Consider the following 10,559-nt stretch of genomic DNA (forward strand, 5'->3'; position numbering starts at 1 on the left):
TGCCTATGTTACAGGGAATTAGGAATTTATCAGGATCCTATTTCTTTTGAGCTAATTTCTGCCTATCCAATGCATTTAGTTCATTGGTGAGCAAGGGAGGTTCATCTTCCCAAGTCTCATTACCAAATAATTTGGCATTCAGCTTCATGATTGCATCAAGGTAGTTAGCAACTTGCTCTTCAGTATTGTCTTCATTCTCTTCAGAGGATGAATACTCATCAGAGCTCATGAAGGGCAGAAGGAGGTTCAATGGAATCTCTATGATCTTTAGATGAGCCTCAGATTCCTTTGGTTCCTCAAAGGGAAACTCCTTATTGGTCACTGAGCGTTCCAGGAGGTCTTCCTCACTAGGATTCACATCCTCCTCCTCCCTTGTAGGTTCGGCCATGATGGTCAAATCAATGGCTTTGCACTCTCTCTTTGGATTTTCTTCTGTATTGCTTGGGAGAATACTAGGAGGAGTTTCAGTGACCCTTTTACTCAACTGGCCCACTTGTCCCTCCAAATTTCTAATGGAGGACCTTGTTTCATTCATGAAACTTAAAGTGGCCTTAGATAGATCAGAGGCTATATTTGCTAAGCTAGATGGATTCTGCTCAGAATTCTCTATCTGTTGCTGAGTGGATGATGGAAAAGGTTTGCTATTGTTGAACCTGTTTCTCCCACCATTATTAAAGCCTTGTTGAGGCTTTTGTTGATCCTTCCATGAGAAATTTGGAAGATTTCTCCATGAGGGATTATAGGTGTTTCCATAGGGTTATGTAATTCACCTCTGCTATTGCAGGGTTCTCAGGATCATAAGCTTCTTCTTTACAAGATGCCTCTTGAGTACTGTTGGATGCATCTTGCAATCCATTCAGACTCTGAGAATCATATTGACTTGCTGAGTCAATATTTTATTCTGAGCCAATATGGCATTCAGAGTATTAATTTCAAGAACTCCCTTCCTCTGAGGCGTCCCATTACTCACAGGATTTCTTTCAGAAGTGTACATGAACTGGTTATTTGCAACCATGTCAATGAGTTCCTGAGCTTCTGCAGGCATTTTCTTTAGGTGAATGGATCCACCTGCAGAATGGTCCAATGACATCTTTGATAATTCAGATAGACCATCATAGAATATATCCAGGATGGTCCATTCTGAAAGCATGTCAGAAGGACACTTTTTGGTCAGTTGCTTGTATCTCTCCCAAGCTTCAGAGAAGGATTCACCTTCTTTTTGTTTGAAGGTTTGAACATCCACTCTAAGCTTGCTAAGCTTTTGAGGAGGAAATAACTTGGCTAAGAAAGCCGTGACCAGCTTATCCCAAGAGTTCAGGCTATCCTTAGGTTTAGAGTCCGACCATATTCTAGCTCTGTCTCTTACAGCAAACGAGAAAAGCATAAGCCTGTAGACCTCGGAGTCAACCCCATTGGTCTTAACAGTATCACAGATCTGTAAGAATTCAGTTAACTGAAAAGGATCTTCTGATGGAAGTCCATGAAACTTGCAGTTCTGTTGCATCAGAGAAACTAATTGAGGCTTTAGCTCAAAATTGTTTGCTCCAATGGCAGGGATTGAGATGCTTCTTCCATGTAAATTAGAATTTGGTGCAGTAAAGTCACCAAGCATCTTCCTTGCATTATTATTATTTTCGGCCATGTCTCTTTCTTTTTCAAAAATTTCTGTCAGATTTTCTCTAGAGAGTTGTGTTTTAGCTTCCCTTAGCTTCCTCTTCAGAGTCCTTTCAGGTTCAGGATCAGCCTCAACAAGAATGTTCTTATCCTTGTTCCTGCTCATATGAAAAAGAAGAAAACAGAAAAGAAAATATGGAATCCTCTATGTCACAGTATAGAGATTCCTTTATGTGAGTAGAAGAAGAAAGGAATAGAAGAAGAGAAATTCGAACACCAAGAGGAAGAGAGGGTTCGAATTTTGAGATGAAGAGAAGTGTTAGTAAATAAATAAATAATTAGAAGGAGATGAGAGAGAGAAAAGATTTTCGAAAATAATTGAAAAGAAAAGAAAAATATTTTTGTTTTTAATTTAAAATTAAAGTTAAAATTCGAAAATTTTAAAAAGAAAATTTAAATTAAATTAAATTAAAATTTAAAACAATTAGTTAATTAAAAAAGAATTTTGAAAAAGAGGAAGGTGACTTTCGAAAATTAGAGAGAGATAATTAGTTAGGTGGTTTTGAAAAAGATAAGAGTTAAACAAAAAGATAGGATTAATTGAAAAAGATTTGAAAATCAATTTTTGAAAAGATAAGAGGTTAGAAAAGATTTTGAAATTGATTTTGAAAAAGATGTGATTGAAATTGAAAAAGATATGATTGAAATTTAATTTGAAAAAAGATTTAAAAAGGAAATTAAAAAGATTTGATTTCTGAAAATTAAAGTTGATTACTTGACTAACAAGAAACTAAAAGATAGGATTTTAAAATTTAAAGAATGAACCTTTCTTACTAGGCAAGTAACAACTTAAAATTTTCGAGTCAATCACATTAATTGTTAGTATTAATTTTGGAAATATGAAATAAAAAAAGAAAAAGATTTTGAAAATAAATTTTGAAAATTTTGAAATTATGAAAGAAAAAATGAAAAAGATTTGATTTTTGAAAAAGATTTGAAAAAGATAGAATTTTTTTTAATGAAAATTTGATTTGACTCATAAGAAAAAACTAAATTTTAAAAAGTTTTGAAAAAGTCAACTCAAATTTTCGAAAATTTATGAGTGAAATAAGGGAAAGATATTTTTTTTATTTTTGAATTTTTAATGAAGAAAGAGAAAAACAATGAAAAGACTCAAAACATGAGAATTCAAGATTAAAACACATGATGCATGCAAGAACACTTTAAATGTCAAGATGAATACCAAGAACACTTTGAATGTCAAGATGAACACCAAGAACTTATTTTTGAAAATTTTTAAGAAAAAAAAAACATGCAAGACACCAAACTTAGAAATTTTCAAACTTTAGACACTAACAAATTGAAAATGCATATGAAAAAGAAGAAAAGATACAAAACATAAAAATGCAAAGATCAAACAAAGCAAATCATCAAGAACAACTTGAAGATTATGAAGAACACCATGCATGAGTTTCGAAAATTAAAGAACAATTAAAAAGATGCAATTGACACCAAACTTAAGAATTGACAGAAGACTTAAACAAGAAACACAAATTTTTGGTTTTTAGATTTTATTAAATTTTTTTTATTTTTCCGAAAATTAATTTGAAAAAGAAAAACAAGGATTTCAAAATTTTTAATGAGAATTCCAGGAATCATGCAATGTTAGTCTAAAGCTTCGGTCCAGGAATTAGACATGGCTCACTAGCCAGCCAAGCTTTCAGTGAAAGGTCTGGTCCAAAACACTAGACATGGCCAATGGCCAGCCAAGCTTTAGCATACAAATCAGGCATACAACAGCTGATACAATGGGAGTCCAAGGACTCTTTGTGATGATAAGTTGAAATCTCGGTCCAAAAGAATTAGACATGGCTTTACAGCTAGCCAGACTTCAACAAATCATCAAGAAACTCTAGAATTCATTCGTAAAAATTCTGAAGAACATAGAATAATTTAGTTTTATTAAAATTTTTTTTTGAAAATTTTTCGAAGATAAAAACAATAAAAACAAAAAGCTTAAAGTTAAAATAAAATTACCTGATCTGAGCAACAAGATGAACCGTCAGTTGTCCAAACTCAAACAATCCCCGGCAACGGCGCCAAAAACTTGGTGCGCAGAAATCGTGATCGTTCATTCCTTGTTAACGGCGTCAAAAACTTAATACGCACGTTCATAATTTTAGTTCTTTGTCACAACTTCGCACAACTAACCAGCAAGTGCACTGGGTCGTCCAAGTAATAAACCTTACATGAGTAAGGGTCGATCCCACGGAGATTGTCGGCTTGAAGCAAGCTATGGCCACCTTGTAAATCTCAGTCAGGAGGATTCAAATGGTTATAGAATTTTAATAATTAAAAGATAAATAAAACGTAAAATAAAGATAGAGATACATATGTAATTCATTAGTGAGAATTTCAGATAAGCATATGGAGATGCTTTTGTTCCTTCTGAACCTCTGCTTTCCTACTGTCTTCATCCAATCCTTCATACTCCTTTCTATGGCAAGCTTTATGTAGGGCATCACCGTTGTCAATGGTTACTTCCCGTCCTCTCAGTGAAAATGGTCCAAGATGCGCTGTCATCGCACGGCTAATCATCTGTCGGTTTTCGATCATACTGGAATAGGATTCAGTAATCCTTTTGCGTTTGTCACTACGCCCAGCACTCGCAAGTTTGAAGCTCGTCACAGCCATCCCTTCCCAGATCCTACTCGGAATAGCACAAACAAGGTTTAGACTTTCCGGATCTCAAGAATGGCCGCTAATATGCTAGCCTATACCACGAAGACTCTGATCTCACGATCAGGAGGCTAAGAGATACACATTCAAGCTTGTTTACATGTAGAACAGATGTGTTTGTCAGGCACGCGTTCATAAGGAAGAATGATGATGAGCGTCACATAATCATCACATTCATCATGTTCTTGTGTGCGAATGAATATCTTAGAGAAGAAATAGACTTGAATTGAATTGAAAAACAATAATACTTTTCATTAATTCATGAAGAACAGCAGATCTCCACACCTTAATCTATGGTGTGTAGAAACTCTACCGTTGAGAATACATAAGTGATGAAGGTATAGGCATGGCCGAATGGCCAGCCTTCAAAACGTGATCAAAGGATCAAAAGATAATCCAAAGATGATCAAAAGATGTCCAAAGATGTAAATACAATAGTAAAAAGTCCTATTTATACTAAACTAATTACTAGGGTTTACAGAAATGAATAAATGATGCAAAAATCCACTTCCGGGCCCACTTGGTGTGTGCTTGGGCTGAGCATTGAAGCTTTTACATGTAGAGGTCTTCTTTGAAGTTAAACGCCAGTTTGTAACCTGTTTCTGGCGTTTAACTCTGCTTTGCAACCTGTTTCTGGCGTTTAACTCCAGAATAAGGCAGAGAGCTGGCGTTGAACACCAGTTTGTGTCATCTAAACTCGGGCAAAGTATGAACTATTATATATTGCTGGAATGCCCTGGATGTCTACTTTCCAACACAATTGAGAGTGCCCCATTTGGACTCCTGTAGCTTCCGAAATTCACTTTGAGTGCAGGGAGGTCAGAATCCAACAGCATCTATAGTCCTTCTTCAACCTCTGAATCTGATTTTTGCTCAAGTCCCTCAATTTCAGTCAGAAATTACCTGAAATCACAGAAAAACACACAAACTCATAGTAAAGTTCAAAAATGTGATTTTTATTTAAAAACTAAAAAAATATACTAAAAACTAACAAAATCATACTGAAAACTATGTAAAAATAATGCCAAAAAGCGTATAAATTATCCGCTCATCATTGCATCTTATCAACCAATATTTTATTTTGGTATGAGTTGTTCTCTCTAAGATTGTGATCTTTGTCTTGCTTGATTCAATATTTCCATTGATTGATGTATGCATGCACTTACGTGATTGAGGCCTTGTTTCACTATAGCTCACATACCCATATGGCCTTACCATTTCATTTCTCTTTGCAACCCAATATTGAGCCTATTGTACCCCATTTATTCTTTATTTTAGCACATCATTAACTCTAAGCAGAAAACAAAAAAAATGTCCCTAATTTGAATCCTTAGTTATCTTAGACTAGTGAGAATGCATACGAACTACGTGTGGAGAATTCGGGATTGGGAATTACTTGGTTAGGTAATTGGGTATTTTATATTCTTATATGAAAATGTGAAAATATTCGGGCACTTGTTCATGCATCCAGTACATTAATCACATGCATTAACTCACTGAAAAAAAAATGAAAAAAAAAGTAAGAAATAAAATATGAATAATAAGGAAAGGAAAAGAAAAGAAAAAGAGAAAGCAATAAAAAGGGGACGAAATGCCCCAAGCCTAATAAGTGAACTAATGCATATAATTTATACTCAAAAGATATCAAGGTGCATGGATTTATGGAAAAATAGTTAATGGGGGACTAGGCTTTGTATTGTGATAACATGGAATGTCCTAAGTTAGGTGGGAAGTTTAGGTTAATCAAGGATTTGGATTTTAGTCCACTTAACCAAATCCATTCCTACCTTGACCCTAACCCCATTACAACCGTTGAAAATCCCTCTTGATATTTGTGTCTGTGCATTAAATGTTGTTGATTGCTAGAAGAAGAGCAAGCCTTAGAAAGCAAGATTAGTCGAGAACCGAGAGAATTGACCCTTAAACACTAGGGTCATTAGAGTGTATACACTTCCAGTGAGGGTTCGATGCTCGATTCTTTGTTCCCGACTTTCATGAGCTTTCTTCTTGCAAGTTTACTTGTACTTTATTTTCAAATTTAAATTAGTGGAATCCAGCTATGTTTGTTCTTGAAGAATTTGTTTACTTTTAACCAAGTAGGTAGAAGCATTTAGCATGTAGTTGCATTCTTATAGATAAATTGCATTGCATAAGTCTCACCATTTTCCCTTCACTCTTTTGTTTTCATTGAGCTTAGCATGAGGACATTCTAATGTTTAAGTGTGGGGAGATTTGATATACCACTATTTTATGATGCATTTTGGACTAAATTGAGTGGCTTTTATCAACTATTCTCACACTTATTCATGTAAATTGCATGTTTTTAAGTTTCCTTCCTAATTTTGTGTTATGATTGAAAACATGCTTTCTAGGCCTTAAAATTGTTAATTTTTAATTCTCCTTTATTACCATTTGATGCCGTGATGTGTTTGTTAAGTGTTTTCAGGTTTATAGGGCACGGATGGCTTAAAGGATGAAGATAAAGCATGTTAAAGTAGAAGGAACACAAGAAACTAAAGATTTGAGAAGCGAGGAGCGACGCGCATGGATGGCAGATGCGTGCGCGTGATCAGGAGCATTTTTCAATGACGCGTATGCGTGAATGACATGTATGCGTGGCCAGGTGCAAGGTTCTGTGACGCATATGCATGGACGACGCGTACGCATGAAAGAGCGTCATGTGCTGCACTTAACAGAACTCGCTGGGGGCGATTTCTGGGCTGATTTGGACACAGATTCAAGCCAGAAAATGCAGACTAAAGTCAAGGATGGAGCTGAGACTGAGCACACTTCACTTTCACTTTAGTTTTTTTTTAGTATTGAATTCTAGAGAGAGAAACAGCTAATTTTCTCTAGGATTTTTGATGTTCTTAGTTTTGCTTTGAATTGGATCTTGAGAGAGCTGCTTACTACCTTCCATTAGAGTCATTGTTCTTACAGTTTTCTTCTCTAATACTTCTATTACTCTTCTCCATTTAATTGCTTTGATTTTATGTATGGATCTTGTCACTCTTGAATTTTATTAATGCATTGAAGTATTTTTATGTTTATTTTTATTGCTTGTTTGATTCTTGTTAATTATTTTCAGTGCCAATTTTTATTTAATTAATTTCTCATTATTATCATGTCTTTTATTTACAGTTATTATGTGTTTATGAAAATGGCATTCATGTTAATGGAGTAGATCTCCTAACTTGGCTTGGGGATTGATTAATTGGGGTTCCTTGAGTTGTGATACTCAAGTATTGATCTGTCATTGGGAATTGCTGGCTAACTCAACTCTTACCAACTCTAGTCCTTCCCCATGTAGTGACTTGGACTTGTGGGCTAGAATTAGCGATACCCACTTGACTTTCCTTCAATTCCTAAAGGATAACTAAGTGGAAGCATTGAACATTTACTATTATACTTGGGAAATACAACAAGGATAGAGACTCCAATTCTCTCTCCAAATATAGACAATCACCATCCTAGTTCATCAAAATCATCACAAACATCATCAACATCCATAATCCCTAAATGTACCAGCACCCACAATAATCAATAACCACCAACAATTAACATCAATCCATCATCGTACCAGAGTCTACCACAATTCTATTTCAACATATACAATTTCTTCAATTTCCATTAACATGCATATACCACAATATTAATTCAAACAACCATACATCCAATTCAATCCTATCCTATGGTCCACTAGCCTAAGTTTCCAGAAATATTATATATTACATAAAGGAAACCGAAACCATACCTTGGTCGATTTCCAATAGGCACCAAACACCAAAACGAAGCCACCAAACTCGATCCAAAGCCTCAAACCAACTCCAACAAACACCAAAACTCAATCTAACATCACATAAAATACGAACATTAAACCTAGGGTTCACAAAAATAACTAAACATAAGGATTTAGTGAAACCTTACCTTACTCAACTAGATTAGGGGTAAAACTCAACAATTACCTGCTTCTAGAGATCATCTAAACAAATAAAAACACAAAACTTGCTCAAAAACCAAACCCAAAAACGCAGAAAAGCTAGGGCTGGAAACTGGAGCTTGAGTTTCAAAATCTTACCAGAAAAACTTAGTTAGAACCAAAGAGCTTGACAAGAGTTTCGTGTGGCCGCAAACGGCTCGTCAATCGGAGCTCCGTAGCTCAAGTTATGGCCCCCGGAACGTGACAATGAATAGTGACACCCCTTTTCTTCTCCCTTCTCTCTCAATCCGCGCCTCTCTCTCTCTTTGTGATGAAAATGAGCTGAAAGCTCATTAGTTAGGGTATTTATATTTTGGACTTGAGTCCAACTTGGGCCCGGTCTAACCCGCTAAGTGTTTTTGGTCTGTTTTGCCCACTTTGGGTCAAAACCTTTAAGATTAGTGTCCGATTTTCAATTCTAAATTATTTTTGTCCTTTCAAAATAATAAATCAATTTTCAAAATCTTATTTTCCAAAATACATGGTACCGGACAAACTAGAGCTGGTACTGCTGACTTAAGCACCAGTACGCAGTTTTTACAAAACTTTTCTGTAAATATACATTTTCCCACTCAGAAAAATCTATTAAATTCAAATTTCACCTTTATATTTTAAAAATAACATTTTTTATATTTTTGAACCGATTTCGGGCAATAAAAAATTGTTATTTTATTAAAGCGTTCACTCCGGTTTTTACACCACCATCACACCCACCCAATGTCGGAAGTCCCCTCAAACCTCAATAGGAGAAACCCCCCTTTCGGTTAATGTACGACTTTGAAGCTATCATTTCAGTTGGGGTTGGAGATCCTTGCTCACGAAGAACTATGGAAGGACACAACAACAGCGCTGAAAGGGACCTCACAGACGAAGTCAGGAGCATAGCATACCTACAGAAAATTACCCTAAAACAAAAAGTAAACCTAAGGTACAATTGCGGCGTGGTGAAACGAGACTTCAGACTAGGAGACCCTGTCGTACGGCACAACGACATCGGTCCCGCACCCCGGGAGAAGGAAAGCTCACACCCAATTGGGTGAGGCCGTACCGTGAAACACCCTACCACACAGAGCTTTGCACCTAGGATGTAAAACAGAGGTGGCGAGGTACTACGACCTCTAAAAAGAAAATTTAATATATAATATTGTGAAAAAGGTTTATAACTAGGAGCCTTTGAAGAAAGGGATTAAACAACAATTGTTATGTAGAACAGCATAACGCTCACGAAGCGATAAAGCAGATGGCGCAAGGTAGAACAAGCTAAGGAGTTGATATACCAAGAGTTTCAAAATACATGTAACAAAACTCAAGACTCCACTCGCGAAGATAAATTGGTCCGAGCACATAGTTCTTCATATATGGATATATATATAGGAAAACCCAAAAGAAAACCCAAAATACAGAGTTACAAGACCTGAATCTCCATAATCACCTCTAAGAGGAATTAATAGAACATATATATATATAGGTGGAGATAATAATTATCTAAGCAAATACAAATAACCAAAATAAACCCAAGAGATGAAGATCTTCACAACATCAAAAGCTTTTAGCACGCCTCAGCGAGGTGCAGCCTATCCTGCATCTGAAAACCACAAAATCCGCATGAGTGAGAACCGGAGGTTCTCAGCATTGTAACAGTGCCCACATATCTAACATATAATGTCTTGGAAAAGCCGAAGGCATTCTTAGAACTTCCAACAGATAATTAAAGCTTAAAACATAACTAAACCATGAAATTAAAATAGGCAACTAGCTAAGGTTCTTCAGAGCTATCTAAAATTCCCCTTTCTAACTCCTCCGAACTTCCCAACCACCAACATAATCAAATGCAACAACCACAGTTATTACAAACAGAGAAAATCACAAATAGGGTTCAAATATAGCAGATAATCAAGTAGCACTTAGTTATGCAATCACTTAGTCAATCCAAACTAGACATATAGATACATATGATGCATGCCTGTCCTAGTGGCTGATGAGTCTTATCTGTCGGTTGGAAAGCCAACCCGACATGTCCTGATAGCTAACCACTGGACAGAACACCAAACACGGAGCAAGTGGGACAACGCCACAACCCTTGCATCTTACCCGCGTACCCGGAGCAGGGGACAACTTCACCCTACCTCTTACCCAGGCAGTGTTACATTCTCGGCCCGGAGCAAGCGGCAATAGAACACAGCCCTTGTGTCTTACCCGAAGCCTTGGACTTTTCCGGAGCATGTGG

General features: G+C 36.3%; 1 non-coding gene across 1 annotated transcript; it reads left to right on the plus strand.

The window, feature by feature from the left end:
* Window positions 1-1,144: 1,144 nt before the first annotated feature.
* Window positions 1,145-1,252, plus strand: LOC112773595 (small nucleolar RNA R71). The gene has a single exon (XR_003188139.1). It is a non-coding gene; the product is annotated as a small nucleolar RNA R71 (small nucleolar RNA).
* The last annotated feature ends 9,307 nt before the right edge of the window (window positions 1,253-10,559 follow it).

The sequence above is a fragment of the Arachis hypogaea genome, chromosome 18, assembly GCF_003086295.3.
Source record: "Arachis hypogaea cultivar Tifrunner chromosome 18, arahy.Tifrunner.gnm2.J5K5, whole genome shotgun sequence".
Taxonomy (NCBI): Eukaryota; Viridiplantae; Streptophyta; class Magnoliopsida; order Fabales; family Fabaceae; genus Arachis; species Arachis hypogaea.